The sequence below is a fragment of the Canis lupus genome, chromosome 14 (genome assembly GCF_003254725.2).
Source record: "Canis lupus dingo isolate Sandy chromosome 14, ASM325472v2, whole genome shotgun sequence".
Lineage (NCBI taxonomy): Eukaryota > Metazoa > Chordata > Mammalia > Carnivora > Canidae > Canis > Canis lupus.
In genome coordinates, this window is record NC_064256.1 from 42,988,485 (window position 1) to 43,009,072 (window position 20,588).

General features: G+C 35.8%; 1 protein-coding gene across 1 annotated transcript in view; it reads left to right on the forward strand.

The window, feature by feature from the left end:
- The window catches only part of ZNRF2 (zinc and ring finger 2), a 108,585-nt gene extending 89,753 nt beyond the window's left edge, over window positions 1-18,832 (forward strand). The window contains exon 5 of the mRNA XM_025464513.3: window positions 397-18,832. The gene's annotated coding sequence lies outside the window, so the exon portion shown is untranslated. The remainder of the gene's footprint in view (window positions 1-396) is intronic.
- Window positions 18,833-20,588: the final 1,756 nt, after the last annotated feature.

Consider the following 20,588-nt stretch of genomic DNA (forward strand, 5'->3'; position numbering starts at 1 on the left):
ATAGAGATACGTAACTGTCTAAGGTTTTGATTAGTTAGAAATTGTTTACTGTTTTTACTTGAGGTTGTTTGTTATTTGGGGAAAGGTTAATAGGTGGTGTATAGGTGCTTGTGTGTTGTGTGTTTGCTGTACTCTGGAGTGGTCTTTATTGCAGAGGGGAAATGACTCTTATGTGGTGGCTATTTTTGTGACTATTTTAAGCTTTAATTGGTCCTTCTGTGACCTTTATCTGTTCTTTTGCAGAACACTAATTTTAGGAGTTTTTAGAACAGTAAGTAAGTGTCTGAAAGCGTCTAGCAACTAAAGCATTGTTCCTGGGGGAAATGGATCTTCTACTTTGATTTGTATTAGTATCATGGACTGCTGCTTAAACCTCATGCATCTGCTTCTGCACAGGTTTTCTTGTCTTTCCAAGATGCTTGAAAAACTGAGAGGACATGAGGATCTGTCTCTGGAGAAAGAAAACAAAACTGCAGGCATACTGAACCCGAAATCTGAGTTCTGTGAGACTTGGTGATGCAGAGATGGACAATCATACAGGGAATAACCCTGCTGAAGAGAGGACAGTTGCCACAGAACTCAGTGTACCAAACATGCATATAAAGGACACACAGGGATTTTGAAAATGCTGCACATCCCTTAATAGTCATCTACATAGGTAACGCTGATAAACATTTTGTATTCAGACGCCAAAGTTAACTGATTTAGAAGTTGATTTTATTAAGTTGTCTAGAGCCGTGCCACTAGTTGTGTTTTGACTTGTATTTTAGTTGGGGGGTCACTTTATTTTCCCCAACATGATGTTTCTGCATTCATCTCTTCTTAAACTGAAGACCACATAATGTACTTCTTATAAACTAAAGTCTTAAATGTGAAACCAAGATATGTAATCAAGCAGTAAAACATTCTCTGAATGTAGACCATGATCTCAAGTTCTTCTGTTTTTATCCCCAGGAGTATAAACTAGACTTCTACATAGGAGAGCTAAAACATGGTAATGTTTGAAATTAAAGGTTGAACAGTATCAGAATGCAGTCCAAAGAGTAAATCACGTTACATAATGACATTTTAATGAACTAAATCTAAGATTGTCTATTGAATTGCGATTAAATGTATTATTTCCTCTTAAGTAAAACTGCTCAGTAGTTCATCAGTAATGAATCATCCTGCAGCTATGCAACTTTTTAAAAAATACAAATTACCAATTTTAAGTGCTGCCAGCTATAATAACTTTGTTTTAACGGGTATTTTTATTTGTTCTTTTCATGTAATTACTTTATTGTGCTTTGCATCTCCAGTTTCCCACATTTGGGTAGAATGTTTAGCAGGTTAGTAACTTATGAAAAGGGTAAAATAAAATTTTCTTGGGTGGAACTTGGAATAATTTGAGAGACATTTTATATACTTTTAAAAATCTGAATTTAATTGGGATGCCAGATTTATAGCAATTTGCATCTTTAATTTTCCAGATAATCTGGAGGTTAGTGTTTGATAAATGATTTTTTAAAGCAAATATGAAGATTTTGTTAATTTATAATTTATTAATGTGTTATTACTGTAATTGAAAATGTTACAGAGACTTTTAAATTCAGTCTTGTGTAGAAAGAAATGTATTAAGCAAAATTATGTGAATAAATATTCCCACAAAATACATCTGAATGGTTAAAAAATACTGGAAGAGAGCTATCAGGGCTTACAGTAGTGAATGTCTTTTTTTTTTTTTTTTTTTAATACAAAAAGATACCAATATGTAGATTTCATATTTTCAACGTACAGGGAAAATGTTATCAGTGAACATTTAAGCAGTGCACTTTACTTGATATAATTGAAAGTTGCACAGTACTGTTTCCTTATTTTAAGCTTGCTTTATTTAAGCATTTGCTTTTCTATTTAATGCTGCTACTCTTATTCTCAATTTTTTTTCCCTATTCTGCTTCTGTTTCATACTTTTTGAAAGGGCACGTACAGGAGCAACTGCTGCTACCCAGAAAAATTGGTGGTTTTGAAGCAATTGAAAGAGTTTTTCATTGCTTTCTGTGTGATTCTAGACCAGATAACATTTTCCCTAAACTTATGCTGTGAAATGCCTTTTGTTATGCTGCAATTGACGAAAGCATCCCAAGCCTCCTTTGTGACAGCTGACAGCATGGTTTCATAGGTGCTTTTTAAACCAGTTTTGGGAAGTAATTTTCCCTTAAGGAAAATATCCTTTCCTTAAATTTGTTTCTGTTATCATGAAATCTGAATACGAATCCATTTTGTTTCACATTTTTAATTTTGTAAGCTTTCACACAGAACACACATACCCACTCACCCCAGGAAAAAACCTCTTAGAATATTCTGTGAATAATTCATTTTTTTTCTATACTGGTATATTGTTATAGTAAGAATTGTTTTGTCGTCTTCCATTCTTAAAGACAGAGATTAACTCTGCCTCTGGTAATGACCTATTCATATTCTCCTTTAAGTTGATTTTTCTGATACGATTTCCTCCTTGACTTTTAATCTTCTAACACTTCGTTCTTTCCCATCTTTGTCCTGTCCGGCCCTTTAGCCCTCTTGGTCTCTCTCAGCCTCTGACTGCCCCACGGTTCTGTGCTGCAGCTGCTGCGGTAGAAGCTCCTGTGCTTTAGAAGAGAGTTCAGTGTTTATCTGTGTCGAATGCGCCTTGATTATTCTATTTGTCTAGAACAGTATTAACTTAAAAAAAATCTGTTGATAGCAATCCCTTTTTTTGTTAAAATTGACAGAGGTTAGCATTTTTTACTTTAAGTTCAGTCTCCATCAGTGATTCCCTAAAGTTGGGAATTTAGAAATTGAAGAATAAAGTTTTTATAGCCCAGATACTCCAGTTTTTACTCAAAGTCGCTACCCTGGAAAATATTATAATATTCTACACAATGTCACAATATTTGTAAATCTGTATGTGGACACTGAATAGTCTAAGGATATAAAAATCACATTAGATATTTAAGTATGTAGCTTGAAACTACTGACAACTGGGTATTATGGAGACAAAATAAAGATTGAAAACCTAGATTACCAAATTGGTGATAGCTTTCTAGAATCTTTGTAAATACATGTTTTCCAGTAAGATCGCACTCGCATATTTAGAAAGCAAGATGTTCTGAAATTTCACTTTAGTGCCACTCTTTATAATGGGCTTATTGCCAATTTTGACTCCTCATTTTTCTTTCATCTGGCTTTTTGGGTTTTTTTGTTGTTGCCAGAATGTGTAAGAGATAGTAAGATTATTCTTACTTTTGACTTTTTGCCAGAGAAATTAGACTAATCCTCATCTTAATCTATGGTTTTTCTGATCTGGTTATAAATCCGACATAGATTGTATTTTAAGAGCAGTGTCTGTGATTGAAATATAAATAATGATTTCTATAATGATTTTCTTGTGATAGCTGAACAACATTTAAAAGGCCATGTTGTAAACTGTTGCATGCTATTTGGGTTTTGGTTTCTTAGTGCAAATCTTATATTTCTTTTAAAATGTTACAGTTATTTTAGTTCTCACCTGCTAAACACACTTTATTAGAATGTAACTCAAAATGCCCGAGGGTGCTGCACCATCAGCATGTTTGCAATATGTATTTTGAGAAGATTTCAGGTTAAAAATGTTTTAGTGAAAATGGCAGATTCCTTTTCAAAGCTTATTTTTCTTTCTAAATTTGGGTATAGTGAAGTTTAAGAGCAGTCATTTAAATTAACATACTGTATAGCAAAACTAAGAGATACTTCTTTAAATGAAAAAGATAGTAAATTAAGTGTAAATAATACCTAGTTTTATTTACCACCTTGGAGAGTTGAAGAAAGAAAATTTCCTAACAGTAAGCTACTATGTTTGAACAAAGCATGAAACTCTTTTTAAAAACTCAATAATTGAATTTCCTATGTGATTGATAACCCATATTTATGCATCAAAGATAATATCCACATCATCTTATTTTTCCACAGAGGAAGTTTCCATATAAATCAGATTATTGGGAACTTTGTAAAACTGCATAGAGGTAAATGTTGCTTATTAATTGTGAATACAGTTTGTTAGTTGCAGGAAATCTTCCAGTGCATTGGGGCCATTTTCTTGCAGTTTGATCTATCCTGAGGTGAACTCAGTACATATTGAGAATGTGTTAAATGTGAAATGTCCCTTGTTCTTGTACAGATACTTTTGAAGTTTTAAAAAATTCTAGCATGCCAATATTTTGTCTTTGGCCCATCACCTCCACCCCTTAATTGAAGTGTATAACTTCTGATTTTTTTCTTTGCTATATTGTGAATAATAATAATAGTTAAATTGTCTGTTTTATTGTCTACTTCTCTATCCAGATCTTTTCATTCTAAAACTATATTGCTACTTGGTTTTCTGTAGAGGAAATTGCTATTTGGTGTACTAGTGATTCTAATTGGGGAACAGCTGACTGGGTAAAACCTTTTGGTAATAACTGACCGAGCCAGTACTTTGAGTGCCATGTTCTGTGAATACTCTGCTTAAGCTAGGAAGCCGAATGTTCTTTTTAAATCACAGAATTCTTGAATTGAATTGGAAATACCTGGTCTTTGAAGTCCAGCTGATTCTCTGGAAAGAATTAAAAGCACTGAGGAAAACCAGATATGTCAATATTAAGTTTTAGCTGAAACATTATATATTTAGGAGAGTTGGTATACTTTCAGATATTTAAGCCATCATTAATTTTAGACCAATGGCTAAAAATAACATCAATTGTTGATTGCTTGTTTATAGAGAAGCAAAGAGCAGTATGGCATAAACTCACATCCCAGTAATAAAGGAAAAATTTTAAAGTGATATTAGTATCTGTCAGCCAACCTTGCACTTCTTAGCTCTGCCCTGGACTGTGAGATACCTGTTAGAACCCCAAGTCTTAGAATCAAAAGTGACTGATTTCTCCTATTATAAATTTTCATGCCTGTCCTTTTGATTTGATATACTGAGATTGACAAGTACCAATGGTTTCTGTTTATAAACTTATAGTTCTGCCTTTGCCCTGGTGCTAGCATCTTGAAAAGGTTACATTTTTAGTAGCATTTTGAGCACCTATGTGCATATGATACAGTTGACAGATCCTTTAGGGAGATTAAAAGAGAGTTTGGAATTTGATGATGGTATTGATCTTTATTACAGAAGTCCATTACATCTTATTTCTTTGCAATGACTATATGAGTATCAGTTTTTTTAGAAAACCACAATAATAGATATTAACTTCATTGCTTTTGTTCATGGTTTCAACAACTCTTCTGTAATACCTCTTAATTTCCTCTACTAGAAAGTATTTTCCTGTTAAATTAAAATATCCAAAGGATCCATCACAAGAAATATAGAACATGTATTAGGAACAGCTTGTATGTTCTAAACTAAAATGGAACAGTTCATTACTGATTTTTTTAATAAATAAAACTTCCATATGATCTTGCCAAATTATCCTCTTATTTAGAAATAGAAAATAAGAGAATGTTTCCAAGGAAATTTGTCATATCCACTGTAATGTCTAGAAGTTGACAGTATATTACAGTAAAACTGAGAATTACCTGATTGCTGAAAGGTTACCATGAATTAACATGTCACAGTTTCTTTAACTATTTTTTTATGCCCATTTAGTTGAATTTCTGAATTCAACTAAAGAAACAACTGTAGTGGTAATGAACCAAGAGTAACCATAAGTAAAAATGTACTTTGAAATTTCTAATGTGAAACCCAATTTGTAAAAATTTTTTAATTGAGATATGATTGTAGTAGAGCTATTAAGTTTTGGGGAGGGATGGTCTATCAATGTATGATCATAACTTTACGAATTTAGATTGTACTTGGTAGTGTTACATTATGTTTTGAAAAGAAGAGTATTAATCTTTGGAAGCACAGGTTTCATGATATAAGAGGTGTTGAGCTTTGTAGCACAGTGGTTAAGAACACGAGTTCCAGAGCCAGACTCCCTGGTTTTGCTATGTCTGTGACATTGGATGAGATGCTTAACTCTGTGCCTTGCCTTTGCCTATGAAAAGAGGTAAAACTACTGCCTACCTCAAGGTTTTTGTGAGGATTCATTGGGAAGGTACATGTATGCACCACAGACACACAACACGTTAAGCACTTAATAATGTTAGTGGTTATTATAGACAATAAAAATATTTGTGCCCATCTATGAATAAATTGTTATTCTCTCCAGTCATAAGATGCAGGATTAATGTCTTAGACTCTAGCTGATGTGTTTTTAAAACCTACGTATATAATAGAGGACATTGTGGATTCTGTTCTTCTTTCATGCTAAAATCTAGAGATTAACTCTCCCAGCAATTATTAATAAGCATACTTGGTTCTTGGACTGTTAGGGACCAAGATTACAGAATTGCAAGATAACTAATCTCTCAGTCCTTTTTTTTTTAAATATTTTATTTGTTTATTTGAGAGAGAGAGAACAAGCAGGGGGAGCAGCAAGGGGAGAGGGAAAAACAGGCAGCCCACTAAGCAGGGAGCCTGATGTGGAGCTCGATCCCAGGACCCCCGGATCATGACCTGAGCCAACGGCAGACACTTAACCAACTGAGCTCCCTAGGCACTCCAACTAACCTCTAAGACCTTAATCTTTAGTGGGAGAAGCAAATAAGTGAGCATATAATAAAGATTGCTGTTACAGACATATACACAAGGTATAGTGGAGGTAGTGAGGACGGTCATTAAACTAGGCAAGAGAATGATTAAAGTCTTGAAGAACAAATAGATCATACATAGCTCCAGGGGATATGGATAAAAGGACATGTGCAGTGGGAAGCTTGGGAAGGGTATTCCCAAGCAGAGAGCATAGTTCAGACAAGCAGGACATTCTTGGAGAGTTGCTAGGTCTAGAGAGGTAAGCAGATGGCAGAGCACGAAGGGATGCATGTGCCAGACTACAATTGAAAGGTCTTAAGCAGGGAAAAGGACCATCAGATCTACTCATCAGATTAGAGAGGAACGAAACTAGAGGCAGAGAGACTTTGTTAGAAAATTTATAGCAGTTCAGGTAAGATAAGGAGAGGCAAAACTAAAGGAATGACAATAGGGAAAGGAAAGAGGAAGAACTTAAACTTAGTAAAATGAACTCATCTTGGTGTATTCATTTACATGTGCAGGATGAAAGGGCAAGACCAGGACAGCTCCATCTGTACTTTCTCCATGTTGGGAAGAGTTGAATCTTAAGGACAGGGCATCTCTACTTGGGGAAAGCTGATCATGTCAGAAGTATCTCCTGGAGAACCAGAGATAACACTACCAAGAAATCGGATCTGAAATGGGAAGCAGAGCTTTGAGAGAGAAACCAGACAGGAATAGTTGGCAAGTTGTGAGAAAGAGAGAGAGAGAGTGGGTGTGTGTGTGTGTGTGTGGCTATTAGGTTCAGAAGTTATTGAGACACAAATGTTGCCAACACTGTTAGAAGAGTCAGTAAGTGCGTGATAAGTAGGGTACACTGCGCCAGTGTAATGGCATCTAGGTTGGTTGAGTTGGACCTCTCCCAACAGCCCATCCTCACATTCTCCCTTAATTTCATATGCCTTTTGGAATAGGGCTGTGTTTTCTCAGGCTGGCATGGTGAAATGCTGAGTTGCATTCTGAAGCGTTAATGAGTTTCTCTTTGGTTCTTTTGTCCCAGATCCTTTCCATTATGCCAGTCTTCTCAGCCACTCACAACAGAAGAAAGTTCCTGTTGGAAGTAGAGTATTTGTAGAAGTTGTTATACAGGAAAGATGGATGCTACTTGCAGTAGATAGATTAGGCTAAGCAAGAGGAGGGCCAGAAGAGGTTTATTAGTTCCTGGAAGTCTGTGGGTTGCCAATGGGTACTTCATGATTATCTTTGTTTAGCGAAGGACAGAAAAAGGGGACTGATAACTTTATATTTAGTCCCTGGAGAAGCAGCAGATATCTTAGGAAATCCTTGTATTATATTAGGTCAAGGAGTCCATTCTCACAGATTCCCTAATCTAATACAACACGTCTCTAGGGACACTAAACTTTCACAGGTTTCTCCAAATTGGTTCAAAGATGCATGGGTTGGTAACTTGGAACTTCCTAGACCAGGAATTCCTACAAAGCAAGGCCTGTGAGAATAATAGAAACTTAATACCTTAGAGAGAATTGTCTTATAATGTAAGAAAAAAAATCTTATATTCATAAATATCATTGCATGATTTAAGATTTGACTTCTCACATAAAATGAAAATACTTAATGATGCTGTGATTATCAGACCGTTGTTAAATTTTGCCTTATAGTGCCTTATTCTTGTTCTTTTCTATGAACTTATGAATTCAGTGTTCATTATTTTATGAGAGTTAAAAAGTACCTGATCAAAAAATAACTTTCCAACAAAGTCAGTTTAAGACTTAAATCCCTTCTGATTGGCTTGATAACTTAGTAGCTGGGTAACTGAAAACAAACTATGCTGCTAGCCATGCAGATTTGCGTTTCAGAAAAATATCAAAGAACTGTATGCCATGAACCTTTTAAAGTAGCTCATTTATAATTGAAGTGTTATTAAATCTGTAAATGTTAAGGATATTCATTATCCAAATAGTCAGAGGATATCCATCAAGGAAGTCAAACAGCAAACAGTTCATCCATTGTTGGAGTTCAAACATTGCAAAGGCTAATAAAGACCTTCCTCGGGTGTTTAAATATCCAAACTATTGTCATTTTAACATGTAATCGTTACAAAAATTGCCAGTGAGATATTTTTAGATCTTTGTTCAGTCTTTGAAATCTGATACATATTTTATAGCACATCTATATTTGGAAATAGTCTATATTTTAAGTACTCAAGAGCCATTTGCAACCAGTGGCTGATAGGTCTACATGAGTCTGGGAGGTTGGTTTTCCACGCTAATCTGTCATCAGCTAAATATTTTTGAAGGTTTTATAATTCTAATTTGGTAAAGACCTTAATCTCTGAAAGTTAATTAGGTACCATGCATGAGCAGATCTAGTCCTGTTGTCACTAAACTGAGTCAGATTTTTCTAATTTTTTCAGCAAGGCTACAAATACCTTGAAAAGGTTGATGATTTAAGGAATCCTCTTTATTTGCATTCACAGATGTCACTGGCTTTTGTTATGACTACAGCATCTTGGTAAAGATGCACAAGCTCTGATCAGTGTTATAGTTAGGAGTTGATGTGTTTGTGATGGCCAACAGGAATTGTGGGAAGTGCCAATGAATAGCTCTAGTCTCAGTTGCTCCCTGTGTAGAGCCTTGTGGAGACAGTTGCATGAGTTTCAGGCCTTCTAGTAGTAGTTAACTTTGTACCACATCCATGCTTAAAATGCTAAGCTTGTCAAACAGACCCTCTTTCACAAAACTGACACTTCCTAATCCAGCTTTGAGAGACCCCCGGTGATGAAGTAAGATGCTCCCTGGTTTATGTGGGTATTCTGTGCTTGAGCGCCCTGATAAAAGGAGTCGTTGGGTGGAATGGCCAGGGAGTTTATCCACGAGGGTGGCTACACGTGGGAAGACAGATAGATATATTGCTCTCTTCAACTTTGAGATCCCTGTAAGCAATAATGCTTATTAACACTTGGCTGAAAGTTAGATCAACTTGGGACATAGGAAGGGGAGACCATTGTTTTTTCTTTTTAAATGGTGTGATCCTGTTGTACAGCCTATATACAACTATATCTAGGAGTTTCTCACACATACTCCAAATGGAGTGTCAGCCCTTGGGGAGGAGAGTGCCAAGCATGTCACAGACCTCTACAGCTAAGATCTAGCTACATTTCCTGCAATTCTCTTTCCTCAAACTTTTGGCTCTTTTTGAATGAGAAAACTATTCCTTTATCATTACCCATTCTTCCCAGCTCTATGGTTCATAGAATAAAACTGCCTGATTCAGCCAGGCTGAGGTCCTTGAATTTTTTTTTTTTTTTTTTCACTTTGCACACCAAGTTTGTAGGTTCCTAAAAGCCCTTTCTGCCTCCAGCCCATGGCTGTTAGCCTTTTAGCTTTCGAGTTATGTTTCTTCCTTTGACTTAAAAAAAAAGTTTGTTTTATGCTCATTGTGTCTCCCCACTGAAGCAGCAGCTGCCAGTGAGTCACTGAGTGAGTTGCCATAAGCAACTAGGAACAAAAGGCATGAAAAATGGCAGCAGTTAATAATTCAGAAATAGCATTGCTACATCACAGCAATCACTAGAAAGCCACTGTAGGTAACTGTTTGTGAGTATGTGAGTAGCTGTAGCGTGATTTTCATTCGTAGAGCTATGTTGGAAATCTTGAAGTCTTCTCAGCCTAAAGATGAATGTGTGGGAGTTACTTGAACTGGAATGCAGGGTGAACTGAAGTGTTGGTTCATTCATTTAGCACATATTTTTTGAACATTTGATAGATGTGAGACACTGCATGTACGCTGATGTGGAAAAAGGAAAGTTTTCTGCCCTTATGGAGCTTACGGTTCAGTATTTTTAGCAAAAGCTGGTAATCAGGCATGGCATAGCAAATACATAAATAACATGGTGTGTGAAACCTAGTTCTTGAATAAGCATTTGTTTGTGTCAGATCTTTCAAGGCATAAGATCATTAAAGTCATTGGAAAATACTTTATTTGTGCATTTGTTAACAGTTTCATGCTGGTGCCAGACCCTGGTATGTGTCAGTGCTGCTAAAACAGGTGAAAACAATTGAAAGTACTACAAACACTACTAGGATTGCAGGAGAGACACCAGATTTGTTAGCTCATTTTCCACTTTTTAGAGGACTGTTTCCTTAGTAAGAGTAGTGATTATGTTTCTAACCAGATTTTTTTGTCACAGCTTTTTAAAGGCCACGTCAGTAAGTTATAATGTACATACAACAAAAACTTTCATTGTAAGCATACAGTCTGATGAGTTTGGGCACATATATACACCTGGGTAACAATCACCAAGGCCAAGACACCTGGGTAACAATCACCAAGACCAAGATAGAGAACATTTCCATCACCCCTCAAAAGGTACCAAGCCCCTTTACACCCTTTTCCCACCTGTCCATCCTCATCCCCCCATCAGTCATTGATCTGCTTGTGTTACTGTAGATTAGCTGAAAACATTAAGTATGTCTAAGGCTTGTTTTGCTTAGCGTATCTGTGAGAGGCATCAGTGTTACCGCTTGAACTAGTTCTCTTTTTTTTAATTACTGAGTAGTATTCCATTATATGAATCTACTAGTTTGTTATCCATTCTCCTATTGGTGGACACTTGGGCTCTTTCTAGTTTGGGCTATTATGAATAAAGTGGCAGTGTACATTGATATATAAATCTTTATGTGAACATGTGATTTCATTTCTCTTGAATAAATATCTAGGAGTGGAATAATGGAGTCATACGGTAAATATTTGTGTCACTTTCTGAGATACTGCCAACTTGTTTTCCAAATTGGCTCTACCATTTTACACTCCTACCAGTGCTCTGTGAGGGTTTTCCCACATTACTGTCAGTCAGTACTTGCTGTTGTCAATATTTTGAATTTTGGCCATTCTAGTGGGTATGTAGTGGTATCTCATGACTTAGTTTGAATTTACCTAACCACTAATGATAGTAATATTGTAACATTTGTCATTCCTATATTTCTTTTGGTTGAAGGTCTGTTGAAATCTTATACCATTACTGTTAACAGTTTTGTGGAGGCATGATTTACATACCATTAAATCCAATCACTTAAAGTGTTCTGAGTTCACACAAGTTTAACATGTGTTCATAATTCTTATTTTTGCTGAATGGTTTTCTGTTATATGGATATACCACATTTGTTCATTTACCAGTTGATGAAATTTGGATTGTTTTCACTTTTTTTGGCTACTATGAATACTGCTATGAACATTCACCTTCAAGTCCTTGTGTGGACATAAGTTTTTCATTTGTCTTGAGTAAGTACCTAGAAGTAGAATTGCTAGGTTAGGTGTATGCATCTGGACATGCCATCCCATCCTGTGATATGTTGGGGGTTGGGGGCTCACCCACTGTTCTCTCCTCCCCAGATCATCTTGTTCAATTTCTGTTATTCTGATGATCATCTGTTGGTTACCAGCAAGATTGAGGTTTCTAATAATACCCCTGATCATGAATTTTTTCCCACGTTTTGCTCAAGCAAGGAGCCCCCTCCAGCAAGGACGCAGCAGGTCCTCACAGCTCCCCTCCCTTCCCCCCCACATATACCCACACACACTAATAGAACTACAGTACCATAGAACTTGGGAGGTACAGGGGGATAATATGTGGAGCCAGAAGGATGGGGAGACTGCCCTGGGCTAAAATGCCAGATTCCCACAGTGTTTACTAAGGTTTAGTAGGTTTTCTTGGGTAAGTATTTCTCAATTTGCTGCATGCCTTTGGGTCATTTCCCAAAGTTCTAAAATGATTGAACAGTTTTGTCAGTTTTTTACATTACTTTTTAAGAGGCAGGAAATGTGCCATACTCCTTACCCAGTTATTCCTGAAGTCCCGTGGAGTTCTTCATTTTTTTTTTTTTTAAAGATGTTATTTATTTATTCATGAGAGACACACAGAAAGAGGCAGAGACACAGGCAGAAGGAGAAGCAGGCTCCATGCAGGGAGCCCGACGTGGAACTTGATCCCGGGACTCCAGGATCACGCCCTGGGCCAAAGGCAGGCGCTAAACCGCTGAGCCACCCAGGGATCCCGAGTTCTTCATTTTTAAATTGGGTTATGCATCATCCTATTTGTAAGTTGTAAGAGTTCTTTGTATGTTCTCCATACAATTATTTTGTCACATACATGATTTGCAAATATTTTCAGTCTGTGGATTGCCTTTTCATTTTCTCAGTAGTGTCTTTGAAAGAACAAAAGTTTTACATTTTGATAAAGTCTCATGTACTATTATTTTTCTTTTCCTGTTCATGCTTTTTTAGTCCTGAGAAATTCTTGCCAAATACAAAGTCACAGAGATTTTCTCTCTCACCCTTATATTTAGACCTGTGATACAGCTCCAGTTAGTGTTTGTATGTTGTATGAAGGTAAGTATTAGGGTTCGTGTTTATCCATATGACTTTCCAGTTTGTTCCAGATCATTTGTTGACGCAACTGTCTTTTCCCTATTGAACTAACTAGATATCTATGTTGAAAATCAAATAGCTTTGTATGTGTAGGTTTATTTCTGGGCTTGTTTTTGTTTCATTAACCTATCTGTATGTCTGTACTTATGCCAATATTACACTGTTCTGATTATTGTAGATTGGTAGTAAGTTTTGAAATCATTGCTTTCAGTTTTGAAAGAAATTTTTCTGGGCCTAGACTTTCTAGATCATCCCTTTTTTGTTCTTATTTTAAGTACTTAAAGAAACTGCCCCATTGTCTTCTACATTACGTAGCTTCAGGCAACAGGTAGGTTTGCCATCATTCTTCTTTAAAAAATTTTTAATTGAGACAATTCACATGCCATGAAATCCACCATTTTGAAGTGCACAATTCAGTGTTTCCAGAATGTTCATAAAGCTATGCAGTCATCACTATCTAATTATAGAACATTTATATCACTACAAAAAGAAACACCATACTCATCGGTAGTCATGCTCCATTCTCCCTTCCCCCCTGCTCTTGGTAATCACTAACCTATTTTGTCTCTCTTTGGATCTGCCTCTTCTGGACATTTCATTAAAAGGAATCATACAATACATATCCTTTTGTGTCCGGTTTCTTTCACTTAGTGCAATATTCTCAAGGTTCATGTATGCTGTACTACGTATCAGTACTTCATTTTTTAAAATAGCTGAATACTATTCCATTGTATGGCTACATCGCATTTTGTTAATGGACATTTGGGTTGTTTGGCTAGTAATGCTTTTGAGTATTTATTTGTGCATAAGTCTTTTTTTGTGAACATACGTCTTCAAATACTTTGGGTATGTACCTAGTAGTAGAATTGCTGGGTCATATGTATGGCAACTTTGTGAAAACTGCTGAACTTTTTCCAAAGCGGCTGTACCATTTTACATTCTCACCACCATTGTGTAAAGGTTTTAATTTCTCCACATCCTCACCGACACTTGGTATTGTCCATCTTTTTTAACTTAGCTATCGTAGTGGCTATGAAGTAGTATCTCATTGTGGCTTTGATTAGCATATCTGTGATTAATTATATTCAGCATCTTTTCTTGTGCTCATTGGCCATTTGTGTATCCTTGGAGAAATGTCTGTTCAAATTCTTTCCCTACTTTAAAATTATTGTTTTATTATTGAGTTTTAAGAATTCTTTTAAAGATTTATTTATTCTGGAGAGAGAGGAAGCATGCACATACATGAGTCAGGAGAGGGAAAAGCAAATTCCCTGCTGAGCATGGAACCTGATGCAGGGCACTTGATCTCAGGACCCTGAGATCATGACCTGAGCCAAAACCAAGATCAAGTGTTCAACCAACTGAGCCACCAAGGCACGCCTTAGGAATTATTTAATATGTTCTGGACTCCAAACTTTTGTCAGATAATACGATTTGTAAATATTTTCTCATGGTTCTGTGCACTGTCTTTTCAACTTTTTTGATAGTGACCTTTGCAGCACAAAAGTTTTCATTTCGATGAAGTCCAATTTATCTAGACTTTTTCTTTGGTTGCTTGTGCTTTAGGTGTCGTCTAAGAAACCCATTGCTGTATCTAAAGTTATGAAGATTGACACCTTATGTTTTCTTCTCAGTTTTATCATTTTAGCCCTTAACGTTAGGTCTTTGATCCATTTGGAATTAATTTTTGTGTAGCATATAAGGTGTAGGGGGTCCAACTTCATTCTTTTACATGTGGATTGTTCCAGCACCATTTGTTGAAAAGACTTCTTTCCCCCATTGAAGTATCTTGCCTCCTTTGTTGAAAATCAACTGACTATATATAAATGTACAGATCTATTTCATAACTCTTAGTTTTATTCACGGATCTGTATCCATAGGCCACTACCAAACTATCATCTTGATAACTAAATATTTGTCCTTTGGAATGGGGAAGTGTTTTGGCTTAGAATCGCAAGTTTTTCATGTCAGTTGAACTAACAATTAGGGAATGCCAGTTTGTAAAATACTAGGTGAGCTTTACATTTTTGCATAAAGTAAATGTTAGTGTCATACAAGTGATGAGAAAGTTCTCAACTGGGCATTTTTCCTTTATTAGAGTTGACCATAATCTTGACTTTATTACAATATCTTTACAAATACTCTACTGCCCTATCCCTTGTGTAGCAGAGTGAAAACTTAAACCATGTTGATGGTTGCTGTTAAGTATTTGAATTGAATTGTTAGCTGCGAAGTTAGTATATAGATTTCTAAAAATCCTTCTTTGGGACACTTCCAAAAGTAAATATGTAAGTGCTTACACAAAGGAAAAATAATATAATATTACCTCAAATCCCATTATATATAATCACCATTAGTATTTGGTGACTATACTTTTGCTTATCCATTTATGTAAACATAATTTTACATGCAGAGTATCACACCAAACATTTTCTTCCAGCTATGCACTCAACAGCATGTCCTCTAAATATTTTTGTTGTTAAATACAAATCTCTACTCCTAATTTTGATGATAACATCATACATAGTACTACTGAAATATTTATAATTTCATTTACAGTGTTACTGTTGAAAGTTCAAGCTATTTCTATGTTACACTCAGGTCATAGGAGTTCAAGTTTCTCTGTACTTTGAGAAAATTCAGTTTTCTGAATTTTCTCACTATTTTCCCATCTTTGCTATTCTAATAAGCGCAAAATCAGTTTTCATTACATTTCTTTAATTTTGACTGTACTTGAACATCTTTCCAATAGTGTCCTGGCCATTTGTATTTCCTTGCAAATTGCCTGTTTTTTCCCCCTTTAATGACTTAAGATATTTTTAAATGTTAAGATTATTTTTAATATACAAACCTGTTTTTCAATTTGTCGTTTCACTTTGAGTCTCACTTATGATAGTGTTCTTTTCCCGTGTTTTCTTATTTTGTTTTTTCTACTCAACATTTTTACCTTTTTATAAAGATAATCATATTTATCAATTTTTGCCTTTATATTTTTTACTCTTGTGGTCATATTGAAAAGGATTTTATCCATCTTGGAAGTTTACATAAATATTGGCTTGTATTTTTTCCTGGTACTTTTATATATATAATTTATTTTTAATACATTTAAATATATAATCCATTATAACAACTTTTAAAAATTATAGAACTTTTTGTTTGGCACAATATATTTGAGTAATGTGTCTTAGTAGGTAGATTTTGCTTTATTTTTTTGGAAAATCACCTACTTAAGCTTTTAAAGTCCCATTGTGCCAATGCTGGAATAACGATTAGTAGTGAGATACGGTTTTCATATGTAATATTTATGCTTTTTCTCAATATTCCAATCTCTGCATAAATGTCACTTCCTCAGATAGGCTGTCTCTGACTACCCTGCCTGTATAAAGTGCACTGTTGGATCACTCTGTCTAATGAAGACCACACTCACTGTTCAGTATCCTCTTCCCTATTTGATTTTCCTCATAGCACTTAGCACTCTGACCTCATCATGTTTGCTTATTATCTCTCCCACCAGAATGTAGATTCATGAAAGTGGGGATCTTTTCTGTTTTGTTCATTGCTATATCCCCAGAACCTAGGACTGATTCTGGTGCATAGTAGCCATTCAATAAATATTTAAGTCAGTGACAGTGTTTTAAAGTATATCATTGTAATTTTTTGATGTGTTGACTTTTGTTGAGATGATGTGTGAAAGAAAATTATCCACCAGTATCTCTGAAATTAGAAATTAAAACAATAGAGGAATATAATTCAATATAAAATGAAACTGTGCAGTCAGCTAATACTGGGGCCATAGGTTCACTATACCTAATGATAAAAATATAACTATTGGGTTAAGCTATTCACATCAGCCTTTTTCAGGGTTTTGTGTTATGCCATTATGCTCATAAAAGTGGTAGCTTGTTTTGGAGCATTCACTGAGTGCCAGCCATTGTGCTCAGCGCAATTATCTCATTTAATCCTTACAACAACTCTTATCAGAAAAGGGTTTTCAGGGGATCCTTGGGTGGCTCGGCAGTTTAGCGCCTGCCTTTGGCCTAGGGCGTGACCCTGGAGTCCCAGGATCGAGTCCCGCATCGGGCTTCCTGCATGGAGCCTGCTTCTCCCTCTGCCTGTGTCTCTGCGTCTCTCTCTCTCTCTCTCTGTCTCTCATAAATACATAAATATTTTTTAAAAGGGGTGGGGGAGTTTCATCCTTATTGTCACAGATGAGGAAACTTGAGAAGGTTAAATAACTTGCCCAGAGCAAATCAGCGGTAGGTAACTGAACTTGAAATTACAAATATGAATATCAGGATTTGAAAGTATACCAGCAGGAGTTTGTAGAGGTTATAAAGGCAAAGCTCACTGATCTGCCTTCATCCCCACGTTCCCTGTTTTCCTTACCCTGCATTATTCTTTTTCTAGAATACCTATATTACAAATTTTATGTTTTATTGTCACTCTTTCTCCTTCCAGAATATGAGTACTGCAATGTCTATTAGTTTTGTTCACCATTGCATCCATGGGGTCTAGCACACTACCTGGCATATAGTAGGCTCTCAATAAGCTAAATGATCAGAGTAACATACTGGAAGTGTGACAAGGAGACACATCTAGTGTGAGAATGTTATCTTTTGACACGAGTTTATGAACCAAGAAGCAGAGAGATAGAAGGATGTTTGTTGGAGAAATGGAAGTTACGACCGTCAGAAGAACTAAAATGAGACCATTGAGTGTTAGGTCTTCTAAGGAGTAGGTTTGGGTCAGACTGGAGTTGGGTGGATGGGGCTTCCTTTTCCTTGTACTCTTCTGTAAGATTTGAATTTTTACCATATACATCACTTACTTAAATAATAAAAAGCATTTTGGACTTCAATTCTGGTGATGGCTGACTACCAAAAATAATAATAAAATATTAGATTCTTAAAAATGAAGAAATGAAAAAAACAGGAACTCTCAGGTCAGTTTTGGGATGAAAGTCTATAATCAAGGAAGGAAATGGAATGTTGGAACAAGAAAGCTGCAGGAGTTGTGAGCTGTAAAGAGGGTTGTGTCGGTGCTCTTGAAGCAGGTGAGGAAAAGAAATAGAAAAGGGTAATGTACCTGGGAGGTTTGTGCAGATTTGCTTCCCTGAAGATTTGCTCCTTAAGTATGCATAGTTGGATGGGCCTAGATTCTCAGAATCTGAACTTAACAGAAGCACAACAAAATCTGTGGATGAAGGCTCATCCCAAGGCTTTAATGCTTTTTTCAAGGTTAATGTGCAGCAAGCAATAAAGATTTCTGCAAGTTATGCAAACAACCTGAATGTGAATGAGAATCAGCAAAAATCAGAGATTACTTAGACCAGTTACTATACAATTATCATGTTTTAAGTTTATTGAGATACAATTTACATAAAGTAAAAATCACCTTTTTTTAGTTGTGCAGTTGTATGAAGTTTGATAAATATATGTGCTCACATACCCATCAACACAAGATAGAAATCCATTCCATTACGCCCAGAAGGTTCCCCATCCCCAGCTTAAGCCCCTGGCAACTACTGGTCTGTTTTCTTCCCTACAGTTTTGTGTTTTAAACGATGGCCTGTAAATGAAATCACATATGTAGATTTTGAGCCTGCTCTATTCACTTAATCACTTGAGATTCATCCACGTTGTTGTATATTATCAGTAGTTTGATCCTTTTAATTGCTGAGTAGTAATCCATTGTGAATGTACCATGTTTTGTTCATTTACTAGTTGAAGGAGATTTGGGTTGTTTCCAATTTTTACTGATGACAAATAAAACTGTTGTTAACATTCACCTGAAGATACTGTGTGTGAACAGATTTCATTTCTCTTGGGTGCATTTCTAGGAATGGGATTGCTGGGTTGGTTATAAGAAACAAGCAGTTTTTTTCGAAGCAGCAGTACCATTTTGCATTCCCACCACAATATATGGGAATTCCAGGTGGTTCACAGCCTCAGTGGAACTCAGTATTGTAGGGGGGTTGGTGGTGGTGGTTGTTAACGGTTTTGGTTTGCTTTTTTTGTTGTTTATTTTTGTTGTTACTGGGTGTATGATTTATCTCATTGGTTTTTATTTCTATTTCCCTAATAACAAATGACATTGAATATTTTTTCATTCTTATTTGATGTCTGTCTTATTTAAAGGCAAAGTTTTAAACTCATACAGTTTTTAAAAACTGATTTGTTTTAGTTATTGAATTTTGGGAATTCTTTATATATTCTGAATACAAATCACTTATATTTTCTTCTGGTCTGTGGCCTTTTTATTTTTTAAATACCTTTCAAAGAGCAGAAGTTTTAAATTTTGGTGGCAGTCCAGTTTTGTCTGTTTTTTTGTTTTTGTTTTTGTTTTTTTTCCTTTTACAGATCATGCTTTTGGTGCTGAATCTAAGAAATCCTTGACTAACTCAAAGTAATAAAGAATTTTCTTCTATTTCTTCTAGAACAGATGTGAGCAAACTTTTCCTGTAAAGAGCTAGATAGTAATTATTTTAGGCTTGGGAGGCTATAGTCTGTTGTAGCATGAAAGCAGCCATAAACAGTACATATATGAATGGTGTTTCAGTAAAACTTTTTTTTTTAATTTTTTATTTATTTATTGATAGTCACACAGAGAGAGAGAGAGAGGCAGAGACATAGGCAGAGGGAGAAGCAGGCTCCATGCACCGGGAGCCCGACGTGGGATTCGATCCCGGGTCTCCAGGATCGCGCCCTGGGCCAACGGCAGGCGCTAAACCACTGTGCCACCCAGGGATCCCAGTAAAACTTTATCTACAACAACAGGTAACAGGTCAGATTTGGCCCATGAGCCTTAGTTTGCTGACCGGTGTTCTAGAAGAATTAGGTGTTACGTTTAGTCTGTGACCTATCTCCAGTTCACTTTTTTAACATGCCAAGTATGAGTTGAGGTCCTTTTTTTTTCTTTTTTTTAACCTACATATGTCCAATTTTTCTAACTCTGCTTGGCTATAAAGACTGTTCTTTCTCCAGTTACCTCTATACTTTATCAAAAATCCATTATTCATACATGGGTTTATTTCTGGATTATCTATTCTGCTTCTGTTTCTGCTCTTCCCTAACACTACGCTGATTACTGCTTTGTAGTAACACTTGAGATTAGGTAGTGTGAGTCCTCCAAGCTCTTTTCTCCCCCAAAAAATATTTTAGTTTTCCTAGTTCCTTTGCTATTCCATATAAATTTTAGAATCAGCCTGTCAATAACTACAAAAACCCTTAGAATTTTCATTGGGATTGAATTGAATCTATAGGTCAGTTGTTACAGTCTAATAGTATTGACTTTTCTAGCAACTGAACACAGTATCTCTCCATTTAGTTGAGTTTTTTAAGATCTCTTCAGTAATTTATAATTTTCAGTATATAGATTTTGCATATAATTTGATAGGTTTATACCTACATATTTCATATTTTTAGTGTTACTAAAAATGATAATGTTCTAAAAGTTCTTACTGCTATTATGTAAAAACTATTTTTGTACACTGACTTTGTATCCTCTGATCTTAAACTCACCATAGTAGCTTTTTTGTAGATTCTTTGCA